General features: G+C 43.5%; 1 protein-coding gene across 1 annotated transcript in view; it reads left to right on the top strand.

Annotated features, from left to right (window-relative positions):
* The window catches only part of TMEFF1 (transmembrane protein with EGF like and two follistatin like domains 1), a 312,349-nt gene that overhangs the window by 18,561 nt on the left and 267,498 nt on the right, over positions 1-26,290 (top strand). The window lies entirely within an intron of this gene.

Raw genomic sequence — 26,290 nt, 5'->3', positions numbered from 1 at the left:
TCCAAACTTTCTTGGTACAGTAAGTGAGCTCTTCCATCCCTCTGATTAAGGCAGGCAACTAAATTAATCAGAGGGATGGAATAGCTAACTTACCAAGAAAAGTTGGACAAACTGGGCTTATTTAGCTTGGAAAAAATGTGACTGAGAGATGACCTGATTAACATCTATAAATACATCAGAGGGCAAGACAAAAGCTAGGCAGATAATCTTCTTGTTCCTAGGGTTGCACAACGGACAAGGGGACATGATTTGCATCAAAGCTTAGGCTCAGCTTCACTGGGAGGGTGGGCATACATACCAAGAAATATATATATATACAGTATATATATATATATATATATATATATAATTTATTTATTTATTTTTCTGGAAAGATTGGGTATATTATATAACGTATTACACTCCACTGTGTGTCATTACTATGCCTCTTTAAAATCCTGTCATTTATTTTTTCAGGTCAAAACACTTGCCTGTGTATTACAAAAGCCCCTTTAGTTCTGGTTCCCGGGTATCACCAATTTTTAAAATACTATCATCCTTGAAACATCATTTGAACAGTGCCTTTTCTACTGAAGCAAATATACTTTGTTGAAAGCGTAAAGGCACTTTGTCCAATTGACTGTGATCACATCTAACTAAACTGTTCAAATGGTGCCTTGAGCTACTATAAGTAGAGTAAGTGTCTCTTTTCATCAAGTGCATGTGTAGAGTTTATTTAGCATTGTTTTGCAGGGCATACAGATATGAGCAAAGAAGAGTTTAGAAAATAATTCCACTTAAACTGTATTACAATATTCAAATAAATATGCAATAATGGTCGAAATTGTTGGCACCCCAGACATGTTTCTAGAAAATCAAGTAATTCTCACAGAAAAGTATTGCAGTAACACGTTTTGCTATACACATGTTTATTCCTTTTGTGTGTATTCGAACACAGAAAAAAAGGGAGGAAAAAAAGCAAATTGGACATAATATCACACAAAACTCCAAAAATGGGCTGGACAAAATTATTGGCACCCTTTCAAAATCGTGGATAAATACGAATTGTTTCAAGCATGTGATGCTCCTTTAAACTCACCTGGGGCAAGTAACAGGTGTGTTCAATTTAACCACTTGATGACCACAGAGTTAACCCCCCCTAACGACTACCCTGTTTTTAGCTCAGCTGGGCTGTTCAGTTACTTCAGCCTCCTGCACAGCCCAGCTATGGAACCGAGCGATCGGACTCACCTCTTTTTTTTGTCCCTAAGGGGACATGCCGCCAGAGGGGTCCGATCGCTGTGGCCGTTGTTTGTTTTTTTCCCCCTTCAGCCTATATCAGGCTGTTTCTCCCTCCCTACCACCTCCCTCCCCTTCCCTCCTCCCCTCTGTGCACAGAGTTGAACAGGACAGCGATCTGTCCTGCTCCACCTCTCATAGGCATCAGCCTATGAGAGGACGGCGATCCCTGGCCAATCAGAGGCCGGAGATCGTCGATCTTGTACAGCACTTCCGGAAACCGCAGCGCTGTACAGTTGTAAACAAAGGGGATTTCTTTCCCCTTTCGTTTACAAACAGCCTGCTAGCCGCGATCGACGGCTAGCCGGCTAATCACGGGATCCGCTCCGTGAACTGGCAGGGAACAATCGCGCATGCGTGCGGCCGTTCCTTGCCAAACTGCAGCTCCAGGACTTGACGCCAATTGGCGTTAGGTGGTCCTGAGGCGGTCTTGAAGTAGTTAAAAATCACACCTGAAAGTAGATAAAAAGGAGAAAAGTTCACTAAAAGCTGCCATACACTGGTTGATTGCCACCAGATCGACCCCTCTCTGATCGAATTTGATCAGAGAGGGATCTATTGGCTGCCCAAACACCACACAGATTTGAAATCGATTTCAGCATAAAATCTTTTCACAACCTGTGGAGCTGGTGCTGCCTCTTTCTGCCTTGCCTCCCCCGGCCAGCAGCAATGATATTACTTGTCTGCCGGCGCGAGTCCCCAACCTCGGGTCCGTGCTGTCCCTTTCTGAAGCTGGCCGCCTTCTTCATCTTCTCTTCACTTCCTGTACCAAGTGGAACTTCAAACAGTAGAGGGAGCTCTACTGTTTGAACTTCCCCTTCTCGCAAGGCGGGACAGGAAGTGAAGAAAATATGGAGAAGAAGGCCAGTTGGAGAAAGGGACAGCACAGACCCGGGGACTCGTGCCGGCGGACAAGTGATAGTATTGCTGCTTCGGTCGCCGCTGAGTCAAACGCCGCTAACCACACCATCCCGACACGCTTCTGACCCACTGGCGATCAAGCAAAATTTTCCACCAGCTCAGATCGACTGAATCAATCGATTTCGGATGGAAATCAGTCGCTTGGTCAACATTTGCGTTAACAATTTCACAGCAGATTCGATCACAGTGATCGAATCTGCTGTATATCAGCGGGAAATTGATGTAGTGTATGGGTACCTTTAGTTTTTGCATTGTGTGTCTGTGTGTGCCACACTAAGCATGGGCAACAGAAAGAGGAGAAGAGAACTGTCTGAGGTCTTGAGAACCGAAATTGTGGAAAAATATCATGTAGGTAAAAAAAACAAAGTTTTGTAAAAATAATACCTTTTAATGGCTAACTGAAAAATACTGGATACTGGAAAAATATCAACAATCTCAAGGTTACAAATCAATTGTAATGATTGGTGTCAGCACGCAGAGAGAATCTGATTATTGGTGATCTGCAGTATGACCAAGAATGCAGATATATACCTGATTATTGATGATCTGCAGAATCACCGATAATACAGATATATTGCTAACTCTGGACACCTATAGGCATGTGAGTGTTTGGTGTAACAGTAGTACTTTGAGTAATGCACCTGCTGAGCAGGTGATCATAGGCAGTAAAGGAATACTGCTCTTGAGGACACAGGAACCTTCCAGCAGCCTGAGACTCTCCAAGGGGTGGAGTCAGGCTGGAGATAGGAAGGACCAGAAAGTGAGTGACACCTGAAGGTGGAGGTCACTATCTGATCTGAAGACTATCTCTTAAGAGGAGAGATAGCTCTCAAGGTCGGGCACGCCTGGTCGGTAACACACGGACAGATAAAGTACAAAGACAGAAGACTGATTCGGTATCCAGGGCAAGCAGGGTTTGGCAACGGAGTATCAGATATGCGAGGTACCGAATCAGAGGACAGAGGAGTAGTCAGGAAAGCAATAGGTCATAACAGATATCAAACAATGCCTAGTCTGGGTGTGAGGTCCGTGGTCTCTACACCCTGGAACTAGTCTGAAGTATAACAGAATGATCGTACAAGTTCCCTAGTCTTGGGAGCGAGGTCCGTGGTCTCAGCACCCTGGAACTAGTCTGGAGTATAACACAAATGATAATACAGTTGCCTAGTCTTGGGTGTGAGGTCCGTGGTCTCAGCACCCTGGAACTAGTCTGGAGTAGAACACAAATGATAATACAGTTCCCTAGTCTGGGTGTGAGGTCCGTGGTCTCTACACCCTGGAACTAGCCTAAGCATAAACCGAATAACAGTACAAGTAATCTAGCTCAGTGTGAATTCCCAGGTCCACCTGGTTCAAACACACTGTTGGATCTGACTAAGGTCTGAGTGCTTCCACGTAGTGTTCGCAACGGCAGACAACTTGCAACTGGCCAGCAGTAACTATATATGGAGTAGTGCTCTCCAGCACCACCCTTAATTGATCAACCAATAGTATCCTGCTCTGGAGTCAGCCGATCGGCGTGATCAGCTGATCTCTCCATGGTCAGTATAAGAGTTCTGCCTCTCAGTACGCGCGCGTGTATTCCTAAGCCTGTGTGCATTAACAGACTCAGCCACACCAGACACATGCTGCCGCGTGCAAACTGCCGCGCTGGTCGCGGAACCAGCCGCCCTACTGTTGTTGCATGCGGCGGCTTTTCCGCGTTTGCCCTGTTACCAGACGCACGTGCAAACCGCCACATTGGACACGGAATCAGCCGCCTCCTCAGCAGCACACGCGGCGGCTTTTCCGCGTTCTCTCACATCCATCTCCAGAGATCTAGATTTGCCTTTGTCCACATTGTGCAACATAATCAAGAAGTTTGCAACCCATGGCACTGTAGCTAATCTTCCTGGGCATGGACTGAAGAGAAAAATTAATGAAAGGTTGCAATGCAGTATAGTCCTGATGGTGGATAAGCAGCCCCAAACAAGTTCCTAAGAAATGCAAGCTGTCCTACAGGCTCAGGGAGCATCAGTGTCAGCACAAACTATCCATCGGCATTTAAATAAAAATGAAACGCTATGGCAGGAGATCCAGGCGGACCCCACTGCTGACTCAGAGAGATAAAAAAGGAATACTACAGTTTGCCTAAATGTACTTGAGGAAGCCAAAATCCTTCTGGGAAACCATCTTGTGGACAGATGAGACCAAGACAGAGCTTTTTGGTAACGCTATTCTATTCTACTGTTTATCGAAAACGGAATGAGGCCTACAAAGAAAAGAAAACAGTACCTACAGTGAAATATGGTGGAGGTTCAATGATGTTTTGGGTTGTTTTGCTGCCTCTGGCACTGGGTGCCTTGAATGTGTGGAAGGCATATTGAAGTATAAGGATTACCAAAAGATTTTGGGTCGCACTGTAGAGCCCAGTGTCAAAAAGCTGGGTTTGGGTCCAAGATCTTCCAGCAAGACAATGACCCCAAACATTCTTCAAAAAGTATAGAACACTGGGAAAAAACACAAAGACAATGGGAGCCCAAATGGTGCAGTATGTCACAGATCGATGAGGGTATAAAAAATTGCTATGAAGGAATACTCACAAAGGTGGGTTGCACAAAGGTGGGTTGCACTAGCATTTTTCAGAGCAGTTTTCCACTTTCCTATTGAGGCACAAACGCCTCAGAAATCTAAGGCCCGGTTCACACTTGCGTGAACGCTGTACCGGGACCTGAGACGACACCCAGAAAAGTTCTACAGCTACCGCCAGATGTCCATATCCCTGTAAGTATCCATACCTAAACAACCCACCCCCACAACCCCTTTATCCCTACCTAAACACCCCACCCCAACCCCTTTATCCATACCTAAACTACACCCCCCCCACACAAAACCCACACCCCTTTATACATAGCTAAACACCCCACCCCCACCCTCCCCAGAACACCTTGTCCCACAGCATACTCTATTCTTCCATTCCATCTCCTGTCATAGGTTTAATTCCCTCCTGGACATGGTGAAGGATGACCTCAGGAAGAAGGATACCAGGATGCGGAGAGCTGTCACACCACAAGAACAACTATTGATTACGCTGAGGTTAGTAAAAACATTTTTTTTTATTACAAAACAAACATTTCAACACTTCCAACATGGAAGTAAACAACATTCTTCCAACATGGAAGAGATCAAACAAAATTTAACAAATTGTAGATAAATGGTACAACAAATGCACACAATTGTCCCGGGTGTGGGTACAATGGGCCACAGAGCCCAACTAGTGCAAAGCAGGGACACTAGTCCCTGGATCATAAAGTGTACAAGGTGGGTACAGAGCCCCTTGGACATGGCCTTCTAAACCTGGGGCAAAGGAAAGTCAACATGACATGACAAGGCCAAGGTACCGGTGGCCAAGCCATGTCATGTTGTGTGTTTCCTGCGTCACAGGTTCTGAAGGCCATGTCCAAGGGAGAGGACCAAGTGCTAAATTTGTGTAGAGCAGCAGAAGCAGACAGTGGTTGCAAAATGGGCTACAGAGCCCAACACTACTAGTGCAAAGAAGGGACACTGGTCCCTGGATCATAAAGTGTACAATGTGGGAATGTAAAGTCCGGAAGGAAACGGATCCGGTGGGACGGACAGATGTGTACGGACCCATAGGTTATCATTGGATCCAATCTCGTCCGTTCCGTTTGTACAGTATACGTTCCGGATCCAGTCCGGAAAAAAAACGCAAGTGTGAACCGGGCCTAAAAAATGCTGCAGCCCCCCAGTTTGCGTTTGTGTAAAAAAACGACCTGCTCTGGTGTGCACCAGCCCATTGAAATACATTACTCAAGCAGTTTTCAAACAGCTAGCGTTTTTAAAAATGCTCCAGAACCGCTCTGGTGTGCACCAGCCCTCTCTGTCTATAATTTTGGGAAGGGTAATAAAGGTGTTTCCAAACAATATGAAATGTATCAATCATCAGTGAGAAAGATTATTTTCAAGTGGAAAACATTTAAGATAGCTACCGATCTTTCCAGAAGTGGACATTCCAGCAAATTCACCCCAAGGTCAGACAATCGAATGAACAGAGAAATTGAAAAAAAAAGACAAGAACTACATCTCTACAAAGCTAAGTTAGCATGCTAAATGTTAAAATTCATAACACTGCAATAAGGAAAAAGACTGAATTTGTTTGGGAGGGTTACCATAAAAAAGCTCCTTATTTCTAGTTCTAGAAAAATTTCCTTTGAAAACAAACGGACCAAAGATGAGATGTCTGGCTGTAATGCACAGCACCATATTAAGCAAAAAACAAACACAGCATATCAGCACACATTCGTCATACCAACTGTTAAGTATGGTGGTGGAGGGATGATGATATGAGATTGTTCTGCAGCCACCTAGCAGTCACTGACTCTACCCTGTACTCCTCTATATAACAAAATGTTGCAGAGTCAAATATGAGACCATCTAAAGCTTGGCGAAAATTGAGTCATGCCATCAGACAATGATCCAAACTACACCAGCAACTGTACAACAGAATGGCTGAAAAAGAAAAGAATCAAGATGTTGCAATGGCTCAGTCCAAGTCCAGACCTCCACCCGATCAAAATACTTCACTTCAGGTTAGATACATACTGTACTTATGTAGAAGTAAGTCTCTGGATCAGGGCCGGCTCTAGTGTGGGGCAAGAGGGGGCATCGCCCCCTTAAATAATTACTCTGCCCCCTCAAACAGGGGTGGCAGGGGAGAGAGAAGCGGAGAGAGAAGAGGAAGCTGTGGGCACAGCAGGGAAGGGGGGCCGTTTCCCTCCACTTCCCTCACCTTGGGGCTCCCCCTCTCTCTCGCTCCCCCCTCTAGATATCAACAGGTGGCAGCGGCGGTAGAACACTTACTTGCTTTCAAGGGCATGGGAGAGCGAGAGATCTGTGCGCCGCTACTCTGGTCTAGACTAGACCAGAGTAGTGGCAGCGGCGCATAGATCTCTGTCCCGCGCTGGGAAGAGAGGAAGTGTTCTACCACCGCTGCCACCTGCTGATATCTGGAGGGGGGGTGCGAGAGAGAGGGGGAGCCCCAAGGTGAGGGAAGGGGGGGAGATGCCCCCCTTCCCCGCTGTGCCCACAGCTTCCTCTTCTCTCTCAGACTCGTCTGCCACCCCACCTGGGGACATCTATACACCTGGCTATACTGGGGAGTCGGGACACGGTAAGTCCTGACCACATCTACTGGGGACACCTATAGACCTGGCGACATATACACCCCTGGCTACATATACTGGGGATATATACACCTGGCTACATATACTGGGGATATATACACCTGGCTACATATACTGGGCACAACTATACACCTGGCTACATATACTGTGGATATATACACTTGGCTACATATACTGGGGACAGCTATACACCTGGCTACATATACTGGGGATATATACACCTGGCTACATATACTGGGGATATATACACCTGGCTAATAAACTGGGGACAGCTATATACCTGACTACCTATACTGGGGACACTGGCTGTCTGTCCTTATGTGCATTTACTGGTGAAAGGCTGTCGGTCATTACATGCATTTAGTGGTGAAACGCTGTCTCTTATGTGCATTTAGTGGTGACACGCTGTCTCTCATTACATGCATTTACTGGTAAAATGGCTGTCTGTCATTTCGTGCATTTAGTGGTGAAACGCTGTCTCTCATTACGTGCATTTACTAGGGAACCGTTGTCTGTCATTAAATGCATTTACTGGTGAAAGGCTGTCTCTCATTATGTGCATTTACTGGGGAAACGCTGTCTGTCATTACGTGCATTTACTGGTGAAAGGCTGTCTCTCATTACATGCATTTACTGGGGAAACACTGCCTGTCATTATTTGCATTTACTGGTGAAACACTGTCTCTCATTACATGCATTGACTGGTGAAAGGCTGTCTTTCATTTTTATGCGTTTACTGGTGAAACACTGTCTCTCATAACATGCATTTCCTGGGAGAACACTGTCTGTCATTATGTGCATTTACTGGGGAAACGCTGTCTGTCATTATGTGCATTTACTTCATATTTTTTTAATGTAACTACATTAGCTGGTATAACTACATTACAGTTAGCCCTGCCCACATGATGTCATGACCACGCCCATTTTTCACAGCGGCGCGCGAATTTCCCATTCCCTGATGCCCCCTACCCATTTTTGACTGCCCCCTCATATGTGCCTGTCTGGAACCGGCTCTGCTCTGGATACCACAGAGCCTTTCCAGTCTTCTCTCCGTCCTGTCGTTCCTAGGCCATCTCCCATTGAAGTTATGCAACTGGCTGGATCTTGGCATTCTTCAGGCAGCCTTCGCAAGTGCTCATGGTTCCAAGCACTTCCGAAGATGAACACATCTGTACTGCGCATGCACAAGCTCGTATATATATTTGCAGTATACACATACACACACAAATACATATATATATATATATATATATATATATATATATATATATATATGTACTGTATATATACACTGTATATGATCTTACATACATCTTCAAGTCAAGATAAAGTGATAGTGAACAAATTTTTGTCCATAGCAGCTTGACAAGTCTTTCTGGAAATCTCATACTATCCCTGCAAGGCCATAAACATTGCACTGAGAGAACATACATAAGTCAGCAAACCTGGCTTGGACTTTCTGAAAACTGCTATAGAAAGCTGGAGTACTCTACCTATTCCACCCTTTCCTAGGTCACACCAGATCATAGTGAGGCTGTACCAGTATTTGCAGTTATGGAATTGCAGTCATACCGTTGTGGTTTTACGCCCATATTTCATGTGTAGACATATTTAATTCCTGTAACCTTTTAGTAACAGTATCATGAAAATATTAAACAATTCAAGGTTAGAAGGACAGCTTTCAGCATGTTTCAGTAAAACCAAGTTTCTAATTTATTTTTAGGACTCGCATATATACATTTTTATATGTTAGTTAAGGTGGATACTGTGTGCCTTGTGAAATGGGGAAATCGTAACTTTCCCTACCATAGATAATTCATTTGACCTGTTTTTGACACAGTTACATATCTGTCTAAGTGACACCTCACCCCACTCTGCAGGCATCGGTTAACACATAAGACTGCACTCATATTGTGTGAAATGTGACTGAGGACCCCATGCTGTTACTGGGAATGGGAAGGTCGGAGAGCAGGTGAGGATAGATGAAAGCACAACCATAAAGTTGAAACAGAGCAAAGTAAATTGGGAGACTGAAAAGGAAATAAATTATGATGGACAGATAGATTGACAGGAAAGAAAACTGAGGGAAACAAGCAGAAAATGAAATGGGCTAATGTAAAGCAATCATTTAGCAGATGCAGTATTACAGGAGGCCTACAGATTTGGTGAGAATAACCATACCATCGTCAAGATGATTCCATTAGTGTCTCTAAATCCTTATGGAATGATGTTTTTTTTATTAACTCATATAATGTATTATTTGAAAACAGCCCCACATTCTCTTTTTTTCTGAGGGTGAGACAGAAGGGGCCTAAGACATACACGAAGAGAAATAGAGACAAATTGTAGAACTTTCTCAGTGCAACCATTCAGAATTCTTGTTTCATTCATTAGCTGAAACCTGATTGGTTGCTCTTGCCAGCTGCACCAATTTCATTCCAGTTTCCTGGCCACCCCATTTATTAAATCAGCCCCATATTGTTATATTTTTAACACATAACGCAGCTGGGGATGGGCACTGAACTTTAAAGACTTTCCCTTTTCTACACTTTAGATGACCATACGCCAGTTCACTGAAACAACTGATTTTGAGCAGATTTGATCATCAACATCAAATCTGCAGGAAATATTCTGCTACATTGGAATTTAATTAATAACTAGCCAATTGATTTCAAGGATCTACAGTACATAACTGAAAACGTAACTGAAAAAGATGGAAAACTTAGACTTTTGCACTGCACTGAGCAGTACATAAGGATGTAAAGTAGGAAATATCATAAGGATGTAAAGTAGGAAATATGACAAGTTTTAATAGCACACACATGTGATTGATATTGCTCAGCACTTTGTGGAGGGCTATAGCTTCAACATTGATTGTTTAAACTATTGTCTTTAACCACTTCCGCCCACATGTGTTTTCACCTCTAGGACAGAAGCCATTTTCCCTTTTCAGCGCTCCTTCCACTCAATCGCCATAACTTTATTACTACTTATCACAACAAAATGATCTATCACCACCAATTAGACTTTCTTTAGATGGTACATTGTTATTTTATTGTAAATGCATTTTTAATGGGAATAATAAGAAAAAAAAGGAAATGTTCATTATTTCTCAGTTTTAGACCATTATAGTTTTAAAATAAAATGTTCTACTGTGCATAAAACCCACACAATTTTATTTGTCCATTTGTCCTGGTTATTGCAATGTTTAACATATTTCCCAATATATTCGTCCAGTTAGGCACAAGTGGTTAATTGATCTTTTGAATGGTTATTAAAAGATTTGCACGTGTATGGCCACCTTAATCAGAGACTTTTACCATGGTTGCATCATCTTTTTGTCACACTCCTGTTACATTAATAGTGTCCCAGGTAAATTTGGGGATTCCAGGTTTTAGCAGAATCCTTAAGCTATTATCAGTGCCGTTACCCCAGACACAACAGCTTGTGACACCCTCTTCCTCACATAAAGTCCAAACTCTATGGAGAGGGGAGGGCAGAGGATAAGTGGGATAGCATCAACCACAAAAGCTAGGCAACCTAGTGCCACACTTATAGGAACTTCTGCAACAGAGCTGGGATTCACTTTCTGAAGAATATTTGATTTCCATTATAGAAAGAATGCCATAAGTGTTTTCAGCAGTTATATCTACTAAAGGTATAGCTTGATTGTGTCCAAGATGGACGGGACAGTGATGACAAGGACACACCTCTGCAAAATGACAACACGTTTATTGATCAGTCAAAGGCTGTTAACAGGAGCAGTTGATCAAACAAATGCTAATGATGGATTGACAGGCAGTTCTTTTTATAGCATCATAATCATGCAAAAATATTAACATCCTAGGGTTGTCCAGGATACTGTTCATTACAGCAGAAACCAATCACATATTGATAACCAACACAGACACCAAGCATGGGGGTAATCTCAGGGTTTTCTTTGTTTTCAAAAGTATTTCCTGAATGGAAGTTTAGCTGCCAAAATAGTAATATACCAGACAGCCTCCCTACCAGGGGCGTAACAATAAAAGGATGTAGCCACAGGTGGTCCTTAGGGGGAGTAGGCTGAGCGGGGCCCACAGCTTTGGGGCCTTCCAGGGCCATTTTTAGGGGCAGATGGGGGTGCAGAACAGGATAAGGGAGCATAGGGCACACACAGCAGCAGGGAGGGGGGCCCGACTCCCCCCACCCTCACCTCGGGCTCCCCTTTCAGTGCTCTTCCCTCCAGAAATTACAGCACCGGGCAGGGAACATGGACTCACCTGTTCTACGCTTCCTGGGATGGAGGTCTGGGGGGGGGGAGGGAGCCCCCATCCAAAGTTTTGCAGGGGGGGGCAGTAATTTCTAGTTATTCCCCTGCTCCCTACTCACTTGCACACTATTTTGTCAGTTAGACTTAGTAACTGCTGTTCAGTAAATGCTTTTGAAAACAGAGAATCCCTTATGAGGAGATGGACCTGTCAGTTGTGTCAGATTTTAACTGCTTACTTTTTTGCCATAGTGGTCCTGTTCAGTCGGCTGCCTGGGGTCTTTTGCTCAAGCTTTGTGGCCTCTTTGTAGAGAACATGTTCCTTTGTGAAAAGAAAACTTTACCATATCAAGCGAAGGGCAGTCATCAGTTCAAGTTAAGAGCTTCTGTCTGTATTTTGTGCTAGCAATATACTATACTGAAATGGCGACCGTGTGCAAGAGTCTTGACATCACTAATACAAAATGTCTGCCTTAGACACAAAATGTCCGCCATAGAAATAGAAATACTTCACATCTATAACAATATGTAGTCCCAGAGATTCCAGGAAACAGGAAAAAACAAAGGAGAAAACCAGGAGCCTGTAGTGAAAAACTGCAAATAGCACCATATAAGTCAAAGGCCAGGGATTTTACTCACACTTTTCTGGTTGCTATTCCATGCAACCACTTATTAAGAGGTATGGGAGAAACCATTTGTGTAGGTGTCAACCCCTGGTGGTCGCTCTCCATAAAAAAAGACTCCTGAATGAAGGGAGTGTGCACAAGCCAACTCCCAACAAGGGGAATAAGTTAAAATTACAACCTTCTAACAAAGGTATAAACAGTAGATAACTGATGGGTGGAGGTGTCGTCCCCCCCCCCCCCAAAAAAAAAAAAATACATTAAACTGTTGAGAAGGAAAGGAAATAGTTGGCTTACCTCTCCTAATGAAAGAGCCAGATGTGTCCCTACTTATAGAAAACATTTTTTGCACAACAAACAGACCACAACGCGTTTCACGGGTTTTTTCCTGCTTCCTAAGGTCAATACACAAAATTGTGCATGCAAATTCCCCAATCTCCCCATAAAAATATATATAAATGCAAATAATATATAAATAATACAAATAATATACAAATACATTATTACACGGATAATGTAGGACTCACCGTATTGGGGACACTTTGGCACAGTCAGTGAGCGTATGTGCTTGTACTAATGCTGTAAAGCGTGACCAAGAGCCCCTGTTGCTCTTTTTCCTGTTTGTGCTGCAGCCCATTAGATAGATAGATAGATAGATAGATAGATAGATAGATAGATAGACATGCAAGTTTTCTTAATATGTGACTATCGTATTTTGTTCCTTGAAATGAAGCAGGAAAAAACCTGTCAAATGCGTTTTTCTTTTTGTTGTGCAATAAAGTTTTTTATAAGGCGTAACACGACTTGCTCTTTCATCAGGAGAGGGAAGCCAACTATTAAAGCTGGGTGTAGCCATAGCTCTAGTGCAATGCTGCGCACCCCGCACAAGAGTAATTCGGGGATCCGGCAATTGCCAGTCCCTGAATTACATCTCCCTCCGAGTTGCTACAACTCAGTGGGGGAATAGTATTAAACGCTGCCAGGGATTTGAGCTGCAGCAGGGGCTCACCGTTGGCTGAAACATACATATGCCTAACTATTTCCACTCCTTTTTTTACAGTTTTAATGTTTTTTTTTGGGGGGGGGGGGGGCACCTTCACCCACCCATTATCTACCAAAGTTGGCTACTTTGATTAGTCACAGGTTCAGTACAGCACATTTTGGTCAATACATGTGATTTTTTATTTTTTTTTTCAACTTCAGTTGTTTATCTGTTCTAATTTCAGTTTACAATGAGAGATTGAACTACTTTTGCCTGATTCTGTGCATGTGTGTGTGCGTGTGTCAGTGTACTGTATTTATAGAGTGCTTGGCAGAAGGATGTTTCATGTGACACTTTCTCTCACTGACTTTCTTTGTTTTCAAGGTTGTGTAGATCATGGCCAGCAATTAAAGCAACAAAAACCGTTTGTGTAATTTATAGGCAGCAAGAGATGTCGTCAAACTGCCTGTCAACAATAATCCAGTAAAAGTAGTATAGTGACTATAAGACCACAATCACTACCATTAAAACAAAAAGTAATCAGCATTTAATAGTAAAAAAAAAATGTGATGCCGTTTTATAAACAAGCCACCAAGTATTCTTCTTTTCCTGTTAAATGAAAGGATGTTCTCTTAAATACGGTTACATTTGTGGCAGGATCAGAGCAATGCACAATCTTCCATAATGATTCTCATGCAGCAATCAACTCCGCTCAGCTCAGTATGAGCTCAGTAAGGCTGATTTATCAGGATAAGTGCACAGAAAACTGAAGCAAAAGTGGATCAGTTGCATAGATGAGTATGCCTTCATAATAAATGTTCTCTAGGACAGCTGGAAGCTGATTTGTTGCTCTAAGCAAATGGCTCCACCTTTTCTCCGGATTTCTTTGCACTGTTTTTTGTAAATCAGCCCTAGTGTGCATTTTTAAGAACTGGTTTTCAAAATGAAAAATCAGTATAATATGTAGTTTAATTAAAGGAAAACATCTCCCACTTTTCCAGCAATTACATGTGCGTTTCAATCATTTAAAGTGAACCTGAGGTGAAAGTGATATGGAGACTGCCATATTTATTTCCTTTAAAACAATATTAGTTGCCTGCTGAAAAATGAAATCTTCACCTCCATAAAGCTTTTCAGCAGATGGAAGCATGAACCCACTTTTGAACCAGAAACAGCGGCAGAAGCGCCTGACCTGGGCTACAGAGAAGCAGCACTGGACTGTTGCTCAGTGGTCCAAAGTACTTTTTTTGGATGAAAGCAACTTTTGCATGTCATTCGGAAATCAATGCCAGAGTCTGGAGGAAGACTGGGGAGAGGGAAATACCAAAATGCCTGAAGTCCAGTGTCAAGTACCCACAGTCAGTGATGGTCTGGGGTGCCATGTCAGCTGCTGGTGTTGGTCCACTGTGTTTTATCAAGGGCAGGGTCAATGCAGCTAGCTATCAGGAGATTTTGGAGCACTTCATGCTTCCATCTGCTGAAAAGCTTTATGGAGATGAAGATTTCATTTTTCAGCATGACCTGGCACCTGCTCACAGTGCCAAAACCACTGGTAAATGGTTTACTGACCATGGTATTACTGTGCTCAATTGGCCTGCCAACTCTCCTGACCTGAACCCCATAGGGAATCTGTGGGATATTGTGAAGAGAAAGTTGAGAGACGCAAGACCCAACACTCTGGATGAGCTTAAGGTCGCCATCGAAGCATCCTGGGCCTCCATAACACCTGAGCAGTGCCACAGGCTGATTGCCTCCATGCCACGCCGCATTGAAGCAGTAATTTCTGCAAAAGGATTCCCGACCAAGTATTGAGTGCATAACTGAACATAATTATTTGAAGGTTGACTTTTTTTGTTTTAAAAACACTTTTCTTTTATTGGTCGGATTAAATATGCTAATTTTTTGAGATAGAAAATTTGGGTTTTCATGAGCTGGATGCCAAAATCATCAATATTAAAACAATAAAAGGCTTGAACTACTTCAGTTGTGTGAACTTGAATCTAAACTATATGAAAGTCTAATGTTTATCAGTACATTACAGAAAATAATGAACTTTATCACAATATGCTAATTTTTTTAGAAGATCCTGTATATGTACTCTAGTCAGTCAGACTTATTATTTTCTAGTTATATACTGTATATTTGTAATATTATCATATCGTAATATTATATTGAAGTAACATCATATTGTATATTATTCTGTGTGAACTTTCAAGTATAAATCCACAGCGCTAGGTGATCACACTGTTGCCTGTTATCTGTAGACACCACAGTGTATGTTCTCAGACAGTGACCATCACCAAAAACAAAATCATCAGCAGGTCACTCACTGTCATTAAAAGCAATAAACTTGAGTGTTCCCTGACGACGGCGGAAGGCCGAAACCGGTCGGAACGATTACTGGAGACTGGGCAAATTGTTTTGAGAGACAGTGAGACTATCTTTGTGTGCTTATACACATTTTATGCTTATTACTACTAAGGGTCCCTGTCGAAAGGACCCCTAAAGTAAGATATTGTACATGTGGTATTATTGAAAGTTTTATTAAAGTTTATTGCTTTTAATGACAGTGAGTGACCTGCTGATGATTTTGTTTTTGGTGATGGTCACTGTCTGAGAACATACACTGTGGTGTCTACAGATAACAGGCAACAGTGTGATCACCTAGCGCTGTGGATTTATACTTGAAAGTTCTCTTTGGTGCCTATTGTGGATGTGGTTATCCTGAGCAGCTGGTGAAAAAGATACATAGAGGATTCTTTACAGTTGGAGCAGCGCCTGTATTTGTACCTTTTAAAACGTGACTATATTATTCTGTGTACCGACCTCTTGCCTGCCTCTTGACCTCGCTCTTGTCTTGTCCTTCTGCATCCCTGCCATCTGATTTTCGTGTTCGACTCGGCCTGTCCCTGGCTCCTCTACTGATTATCCTTCCAATACGACTGACATCTGACTTATGTGTATGACCCAGCCTGTTTATTGACTACGATTCTGCCTAGCTACTCTGTACTTCTATACCTCAGATTTTGTGTATGACTACGGTCTGATCCTGACTACGCTTTACTCATTACCGTTTGTGAATTGCACTAGTTACGCTAACCTCTTCACGTATCAGAATGATATTATCAAGGCCCATTATAATGGAGGCATTGCGAGACCAGATTCTGACACTCGCAGGTGCTGTCAATCACCTCACTGAGCAAGTTGCCACTCAGCAAACACAGTTAACCCAGCTGTCTAACACACTTGCTCAGATGAATATATCTGCTAATGTCAATAATCAGCAGACTCCTCCACTGGCTCCTATCCCACCGATCATAGAGCCTAAAATGCCGTTACCAGAGAAATTTACGGGTTCATGATCTGATTTCAGTAATTTTCGCAATCACTGTATGTCATACTTTGAAGTCAGGTCTAGGTCTTCTGGAACAGAGTCCCAGAATATTACTCTGATTAAGACCTTACTGCAGGGTGACTCTCAAACCTGGGCCTATGGGTTAAATCCAGATCATGTAGCTCTCACCTCTGTTGAAAGTTTTTTTGATGCTATGGCAACCATATACGCTGATCCCGATATTTCAGCCACAGCTGCTCGTAAATTACGAGACTTGCGTCAGGGGAGGCATACTGTTGAGGAGTATGCGGCTGAGTTCAGGAGATGGTCTGTATCCGTCAAATGGGGTGGGGCAGCACTCTTAGACCGATTTCTTTTTGGCTTAGCCAGTTCTGTGAATGATGTGCTAGTAAGCCATCCTGAGCCTAGGAATCTGGAAGATGCTATCTCCCTGGCCATAAAGGTTGACAGACGGATTAGACACAGACGTCAGGGTAAAGTTTATTCCGCCTCAGGGAACCTCAGGTCAGGTAGCTCTTCTACTAGTGAAGAACCCATGTAACTGGGCTTCTCCAGACTCCAGCTCAGGAGAATGCAAGCGGGGCTTTGTATGTATTGTGGTGAGAAGGGTAATTTCGCTCAAACATGTTCTGCAAAGAAGGTTCCGGAAAACTCCAGTGCCTAAGTGAAGTTGGGGAACTTTACTTGGGCGAGGCAATTTTTCCCCTCAAGATATTTTTTTTTTTATTGCCAGTCACTATACATTGGGGCGATAAGTCGTTCCAATCTGAAGGCTTTATTGATTCTGGTGCGGCAGGTAACTTTATTGATACCACTTTTACCGCCAATCTGGGTATTTCTGCCGTTCCTTTGCAGAACAAGCTTTACGTTACAGCCATTGATGACACTCCTTTACAGACCAAGCAACCCATTTCCATTACACCTGAAGTTTCATTACAGGTTGGAGCTCTGCATTTAGAAAAAAATCCAGTTGTATATGCTCAGGATGTCATCCAGTCCTCTAGTATTAGGTCTACCTTGGCTGCAGAGTCACAATCCTCCCATAGATTGGTGTATGGGTCAACTTACCAGTTGATCACATCATTGTCAAGACATATGTTTAAGGGGTGTTCCTCTTCTAAGTTTAGGGGTCAAACAGATTGCCTTACCACAACCATACCTAGATTTTTCCAATGTTTTCTCTCCTCATTCAGCTGACAAATTACCACCACATATACCCTATGACTGTCCCATTGACCTGTTACCTGGCACCATGCCCCTGCAAGGCCATCTTTAAAACCTCATAGGTCCTGAAAAATTGGCAATGAAAGAGTATATCAAGGAGAACCTTGAGAAAGGGTTTGTTAGACCGTCAACCTCGCCAGCCGGCACCGGCTTTTTCTTTGTAGAAAAGAAAGGCGGGGGACTGCGCCCCTGTATTGATTACAGGGGGCTAAACAAGATCACTGTAAAAAATAGATACCCTTTACCTCTGATTGATGATCTTTTCGCGCAGGTTTCAGGAGCAAGAATTTTCTCTACATTAGATTTACGGAGTGCTTACAATTTGATTAGAATTTGTCTGGGGGATGAGTGGAAGACAGCCTTCAACACCCAGAATGGTCACTACGAATATATGGTGATGCCCTTTGGCCTGTGTAATGCACTAGCTGTCTTTCAGGATTTTGTGAATGATGTGTTTAGAGACGTATTGGGGAGATTTGTAGTAGTCTACTTATATGACATTCTAATATACTCTAATTCCTTGACTGAGCATCGGGGACGTGTAAGATTGGTGTTACAAAAGTTGAGGGAGAATTCCTTCTTTGCCAAATTTTGAGAAATTCCTGTTTGAAGTCACACAAGTTCCTTTCCTGGGTTATGTCATTGCAGACACCAGGTTGTCTATGGATGAAAAAAAACTGTCAGCAGTACTGGACTGGCCACCACCCAAAGGTCTCAAGGCCATCCAACGGTTCATAGGTTTTGCCAACTATTATCGTAGATTTATCAAGAACTTTTCCTTTCTGGTTGCCCCTCTAACTGACTTAACAAAAAAAGATGCAGACCCTGTCAATTGGTCCTCACAGGCTTATAAGGCTTTTTCTGATCTTAAAACAGCCTTCTGTTTTGCTCCTATCCTCACCCGCCCTGATGTAAACGTACCTTTTATTGTCGAGGTTGATGCTTCTGATTTGGGGGTGGGAGCCGTTCTTTCTCAGTTTTCCGGCCGTCCTGAACGGTTGCATCCATGTGCCTTCTTCTCCAAATTCTCTCCAGCAGAACACCATTATGACATTGGTAACCGAGAACTTTTGGCGGTTAAGATGGCTTTTGAGGAGTGGAGGCACTGGCTGGAGGGAGCTATTCATCCGATTACAGTTTATACAGATTATACAGATGACAAAAATCTGGAATATATTGAGGGGGCTAAAAGGCTTAATCCCAGGCAGACATGATGGGCACTATTTTTTCCCCGTTTCAATTTTGTGATCACGTACAAACCCAGGTCTAAGAAGAATGTAAAGGCTGATGCCTTATCCAGAACCTTTGAACCTGAAACATCCCAGGTTGTATCTCCTTAAAAGATTGTGCCTACACATTGTGTTCTGGCTGCCACCCACACTCAAGAGTTTCCTGTGCCACTTGTGCCAGGAAAAAGGTGTCTCGGGTTGCCCCCCGAGGTCACCTTATGCCATTACCCATTCCATCAAGACCTTGGTCTCATCTATTGATGGATTTTGTGGTGGACTTGCCTTTCTCCAGGGGTAAACAAGTAATTTGGGTCATTATTGACCGTTTCAGCAAGATGGCACACTTTGTACCTCTCCCTGGTCTGCCCTCAGCTCAGGAAATGGCTAAGTTGTTCATAATACACGTATTCCGCTTGCATGAGATTCCTGAAAATATAGTGTCAGACAGGGGGGTCCAGCTTGTTTCACGCACCAAACAAAGATATGTGAGATCCGGCACTGCATTCATTTTAGTTTAAAAGAGCTTTATTGCTAATGGCTCTCCAAGTTGCATAAAAATAATTCACATGCAAATATAGACATGTATGATGCACATACCCGTTGTGGTTTAGGTGAGGTTGTGGCATCGTCTTCAGAGGCAGTGTGGCCCACCACCTAGTTTGTTTAAATCCTCCTCCCAACCTTCAACGTGGCTTGCCACAAAAGGGTCTTATATTTGTGGGGTTGTCTCCTGTCACTATTGTTCAGTACATTTTAAGACAGCAGAAGAGAAAGCGAAGCCGGCACCATCAATGTATTTATGCTCTTTTAATCAGGTAAAAACATGCAAACAGCCAATATGCGACGTTTCGAGGAGACACCCTCTTTTTCAAGCTGAACTGTGCATGACCAAACATATAATGGCAAATCAATCCTATTTATACACGACATAGACACATGGCAGCCTATCAGCACTATGCTTACTCATTAGCCAATAAGATCAGGTCCTACCAAGTGGACCTGATGGGGAACTCAAGGGCTGCCTACCTGATAGGATCATTTGAAAATGGAGTCAAACCGCCTCCCCATCCAAGCCAGTTCCAGGTGGAGGCAAACGGCTACTCTTTGCTGGGCAGAGCTATGCGGAAACGCACCCCCGCCAGGCCACGCCCACTGGCGGACCTGGGAGGAAACAACCCGCACTGCGTGTGGGAGAGGGCGGCTACCAGCCGTCCGCTCCCCTTCTGCCCAGCAACGCGTGATGTATGCGGAAGAAATTCCGCTATACGCCATGCAGATGTAAACAGAGAGCCTGAGTGTCCGCCCCCTCCGGAGACTAGAGCGTGTGTCAGTTGCCTAGCAACGTCACCGCTCGTGTTCAGTGTGTCGTATATGACACTATGTACAATAGATAGTAGCTGTTTATATGCAACTGATAGTCATATGGAAATGACAGCAATTAGTAATCATGACATAGGGATATTATATAAGGATAAATATAAGGAAAGGGGGGGGGGGGGGAGGGGGGGAAGGAGGGATAAGGACAAAACAAAAGAGAAACACTAGAAAGCATCTGAAATAAAGATAAAAATAAAAATAAAAATAGGGAGGAGGGAAGGAGAGATGGAAAAAAGGCGGCGTCTCGGGGTTCCACTGGAAAAGACTAATAAATGTTAAATACACATATTACGAATCTGTACATATGTCTCACTACTTTGTGCGGGGATAGGGAGAGGAGGCTGTTGTGGAGGGAGGCCCACTGGATAAAGAGACTGGACACCATGGAGCCGAGAGGCCTTAACAGAGAACTCGACCTCACGCCTTTTATTTGATGGGCACTTGCTCCATGGTGCACAGCCTCAGTGAGACATATGTACAGATTCGTAATATGTGTATTTAACATTTATTAGTCTTTTCCAGTGGAACCCCGAGACGCCGCCTTTTTTCCATCTCTCCTTCCCTCCTCCCTATTTTTATCTTTATTTCAGATGCTTTCTAGTGTTTCTCTTTTGTTTTGTCCTTATCCCTCCTTCCCCCCCCCCCCCCCCCCCCCCCCCTTTCCTTATATTTATCCTTATATAATATCCCTATGTCATGATTACTAATTGCTGTCATTTCCATATGACTATCAGTTGCATATAAACAGCTACTATCTATTGTACATAGTGTCATATACGACACACTGAACACGAGCGGTGACGTTGCTAGGCAACTGGCACACGCTCTAGTCTCCGGAGGGGGCGGACACTCAGGCTCTCTGTTTACATCTGCATGGCGTATAGCGGAATTTCTTCCGCATACGTCACGCGTTGCTGGGCAGAAGGGGAGCGGACGGCTGGTAGCCGCCCTCTCCCACACGCAGTGCGGGTTGTTTCCTCCCAGGTCCGCCAGTGGGCGTGGCCTGGCGGGGGTGCGTTTCCGCATAGCTCTGCCCAGCAAAGAGTAGCCGTTTGCCTCCACCTGGAACTGGCTTGGATGGGGAGGCGGTTTGACTCCATTTTCAAATGATCCTATCAGGTAGGCAGCCCTTGAGTTCCCCATCAGGTCCACTTGGTAGGACCTGATCTTATTGGCTAATGAGTAAGCATAGTGCTGATAGGCTGCCATGTGTCTATGTCGTGTATAAATAGGATTGATTTGCCATTATATGTTTGGTCATGCACAGTTCAGCTTGAAAAAGAGGGTGTCTCCTCGAAACGTCGCATATTGGCTGTTTGCATGTTTTTACCTGATTAAAAGAGCATAAATACATTGATGGTGCCGGCTTCGCTTTCTCTTCTGCTGTCAAGATTCTGGAGTGTTGCCAGGATAGCCGAGGCACATCGCTGTTTGTACCTAGGGGAGTGCTCCACCATTTCTTCGAGAGTACATTTCAAGACACACACAGTTGTATCTCTCACTTATTGACATGTCTTCCCCATAAAACATTTTATTAATTGAAACATCAAAAATGTTATTTATCTGGTCACTTGCAATCAGTGCTTAGTGCAATATGTGGGATGCACCACAAGACCTTTAAAAGCCAGAATTTCCAAACACTATTTGGGAGCTGATTAGCTCACTAATAGTATTTCCAACGTTGCAAAACATTTCTGCACAGAACATGGGGGAAACCTGTCCAGTTTTTCATTCATAGAGAGGGTTTTCCTACCCAGAAGGGGGGGGGGGGATCTTTTGGCCATGATTCAGAAAAGAGAGGCCTTGTGGAGAGGCCTCTTCCGTCTGGGGACCCGGGACCCTTCGGGCATGAATGCAAGGTGGGACTTCGATTTAATAACTATTTTTTTCTATCCCTTTTTAACATCAATAGTAGGTTAGTGCATATATCAGGTCCTGTTGCTTCATGATTTATACTCACATATATACATATGCATTGCTCCATACTTTTTATATCTATGTTTGCCCCTTGTTTTTATTGCAATAGGTTTTACCTGTATTAATTTACAATTTTGTAAAGGAGGGAGTGAATACCAGACTAGAAGGTGCAGACCTCTGTGTCTCCGCCCAAAGTGGGTGGGTTGTTCCTGTACCCTCCCTGGCCTCGCCTTCCCATCTCTATTTAAACCTTTGGTGAGAGCTGTAAAATGGCTATGATTAGGAACCATGCTGGTTCGAAACATGTCAGCTTGATGCTCATTTTTATCTGTTGGGATATGTCCTAAATAAATTTGTATCGAAGAGACATTGTGCGGATGTTCTTATCTACTTTGGTCGCATCTGGGCTGGGCAGCCCTTATTCCAGCACTGTCTTCCCTGTAGCATGAAGCGGTATCCCTCTTGCTTATTTCTGACCTCATTCTTACATTTTAGAACACGCTACAAAACATTACATACCAAACGGACCATATGTAATACATTGTCGTCTGGGAATATGTATCCTTTTATCATTCAGCTGATGTCCACAATTTACAGTACTGTCCAATACCTTCCACAATATTCCCCCTTTCTAATCCCATTGAGGATTTTTTCTCAGCATGTTGGTGGAAGGTGTATGATTGCAGTATGTCTAAATGCCCTTCATTCAAGCTATGGCGGAGGTCTGTGACCAGATTCATACAGATTCAACACAAGGATGGATTTGTCACTTCAATACTTCCCACAGTGCCTTGCAAATAAAACCATAGCCCGTGATGTTGCTCTATGGCCAGATCCAGTTAGGCAGTAAAATTATGTATTGTCTGACTTAAAAGATGAAAAGAAATACATAATGTCATTGGTCTTTATAACTGGTGTCATGTAGTGTTGCAGAATTTCTTTTTAAACTTTCTATATGGAAATGCTAAGAGTGTTGTAGGTTAAACACTAAAGTGTTATGTATATTTATATATAAACTTATGTACTGTATATGACAAGAAAATGTTTTGTTTTTTTTTGTAAGAAATTGTATAGTTTTGACTGTGTTCCATTTAGCAATGTATCTGAGGCATTGTGCTACTTGTGTGTAGTGTGAGGCTAATTGTGTGAAGTGTTTTGAAAAATCGAGCATTGTTTATAAAATTGTGCTTAAGCAAGTGAGAAAAACTGTAAATCCCATCGAGGAGTTTTTCTCAGCATGGTGGTGAAAGGGCTAAACGTTATGGATGTAAAGATTACGATGCTCACACTTGTTTTATGACCTTGCAAGATGAGGCCCCAGGCTGTGAGTGTCACCAGGGTTTAGGGTACAGAAAAGGGTGTGAACATAGGGGGACCCCACCAAAGTTTTGCTGAGGGGCCCAATAATTTATAGTTATGCCGCTGCCAGATACCCCTCATTCAAGCTGTGGCGGAAGTCTGTGACCAGATTGATAGGGCATCAATACAAGGGTGGCTTTGTCACTCCAGGAAATTCCTCCCACAGTGCCTTGCAAATGAAACCATAGCCTGTGATGTTGCCCTATGGCCAGATCCCCCTAGGTAAAGAGATGATGTAGTGACTGCCTTGAATAGATGAAACGAAATACATATTTTCATTGGTCTGGATAACTGGTGCCATGAAGTGTTGTAGAATTCATTTTTACACTTTTTCTGTGGAAATGCTAAGAGTGTTTTAGGTTAAACACTGGAGTACTTATGGGGGCATTTATCTATATAACAAGAAAATGGGTTTTATTGTAAGAAATTGTATAGTTTTGAATAATATGTTTCATTTTGCAACTAAACTGAAGTGCTGTGCTACTTGTGTGCAGTATTTTGAAAAACTGAGCATTGTTTTTAAAATTGCACTTAAAGGACTTACGAGGCGAACCAGTCAAAAAAAGTTAAATACCTGCATGAAATATCAAAGTCTGCGCCCTCCGTGCCATTCCGCCGGGTCCCCGCAGCTCAATGTGCCCCCCGGGCCGGTCCCGACCACACAGCCCGGGTCGGGCTCTTTCCTCCACTAAGATGGCCGCCAGTGCTGGCCGCGGCTGCGCAGTCCGCATATGCGCGAGTGCGGCTGCGCAGCTCTAGGGCCATCCCCCCGATCCACGCAACAGGAGACGGCCTATAGCGTGGATCGGGGGGAGGCCCTAGAGCTGCGCAGCCGCACTCGCGCATATGCGGACTGTGCAGCCGCGGCCAGCTCCGGCGGCCATCTTAGTGGAGGAAAGAGAGCCCAACCCGGGCTGTGGGGTCGGGACCGGCCCGGGGGGCACATTGAGCTGCGGGGACCTGGCGGAACGGCACGGAGGGAACGGACGGCGCCCTCCGTGCTTTGTTATTTTATGCAGGTATTTAACTTTTTTTTGACTGGTTTGCCTCGTAAGTCCTATAAGCAATGGAAAAAAACTGTAAAGAAAACCTGTGAGGTTTGTAATACACAAATATGGATGCTTACCTCAGGAGGGGAAGCCTCTGGATCCTGGAGAGGCTTACTCTGTCCTCCTCCATTGGCACAATCCAGCGATGAGACCCCCAAAGTGCGACCGCACTGCGTCTGCACAGTAGTATGGACCCACTCAGCCAAGCTCAATCAGGTCTGCAGACAGCTCGCCCATGCGCAGTAGCACAGAGCTGTCGATTAGTGATTTTCGGTTATCCCATGCTGAAATGGGCCAGTGGAGGATGACTGGGGAAGCCTCTCCAGGCTCCAGAGGCTTTCCCCTCCTGAGGTGAGTACCCCTTAGGGGCACTTTTTTCCCTACAAGTACATTATAAATACTTGTCAGCAGCTCCTGTATATTTGTAAGGTGCTTCTGGTGGTCTGTTGCTGAGCGGCGGCATGCCATAGCTAGATGTGACGTGCATTTTTTTTTACCAGGTAGTAACCGCACTGCGTGTTAGCTGCTGCCACTCATGTGGTTACAAACACTCCCATTTGGTTGCAATACTTTGCAATAGGAAGGTGCTATCTCCCGGCAACTGGGTGACTGAACAGTTGTGAAAGAGCCCTCATGGAAAAATGAGGTATATATACAAACTAATATTCACTATGCTCTGACAGCACATGGAAACATTAATGGACATTAAGCTAATTTGCTGAAATCATATCTAATACTGAACATTGCAAAGTGGTGAAAAGTGGCAGCTCTGGTTAATGATCAACATCTGATAGATATAGATGTAGATATATATATTATACCTGATCTACCACTATTTGCCGTAGCCAAATCACAACCGCTCTGGGAATCTCCGTGAAATCGTGGCACTTCTGCTGGCCATTAAACAAATCGTTGTTGGTGCTTGAAGCAGAGCACCCATAGTGGCGTCCAGCCCCTAAAGGACAACTGAACCGAGAGCTATATGGAGGCTGCTACATCTATTTCCTTTTAAGCAATACCAGTTGCCTGGCAGCCCTGATGATCTGTTCGGCTGCTGTAGTGTCTGAATCAAACCAGAAACAAGCATACAGCTAAACTTGTCAGATCTGACAATACAGTCATAAAAACCTGATCTTCATATGCGTTTTCAGGTGTTATGTCTAAAAGTATTAGAGGCACAGGATGAGTAGGACAGCCAGGCAACTGGTATTACTGAAAAGGAAATAAATATGGCAGCCTCCATATCCCTCTCACTTCAGTTGTCTTTTCAACTACTTATAACGGTTTATATAACACTGTAACATTTAAAACAAATACATATTAAAAAAATATATAAAAGTATGGTATATTTTGCACATGAAGACAACTTTATTTGTATCTCTGAAACATTATAACTCGAGTATTATAAGTAGGCGACTATCTGTTATTTATTAATGTTTTCGTCCTCACCTTTGTGCTGAAAGCTGCATGTGGACATACTGTTTATTTGCTTATTTTACTAAATAAACAGAGAGAATAAGATATGTAAATGGAATCAATTGCTT

The sequence above is a fragment of the Hyperolius riggenbachi genome, chromosome 5 (assembly GCF_040937935.1).
Source record: "Hyperolius riggenbachi isolate aHypRig1 chromosome 5, aHypRig1.pri, whole genome shotgun sequence".
Lineage (NCBI taxonomy): Eukaryota > Metazoa > Chordata > Amphibia > Anura > Hyperoliidae > Hyperolius > Hyperolius riggenbachi.
Note: the sequence above shows the minus strand (reverse complement) of the source record. Positions and strands in the feature narration are given on the sequence as shown.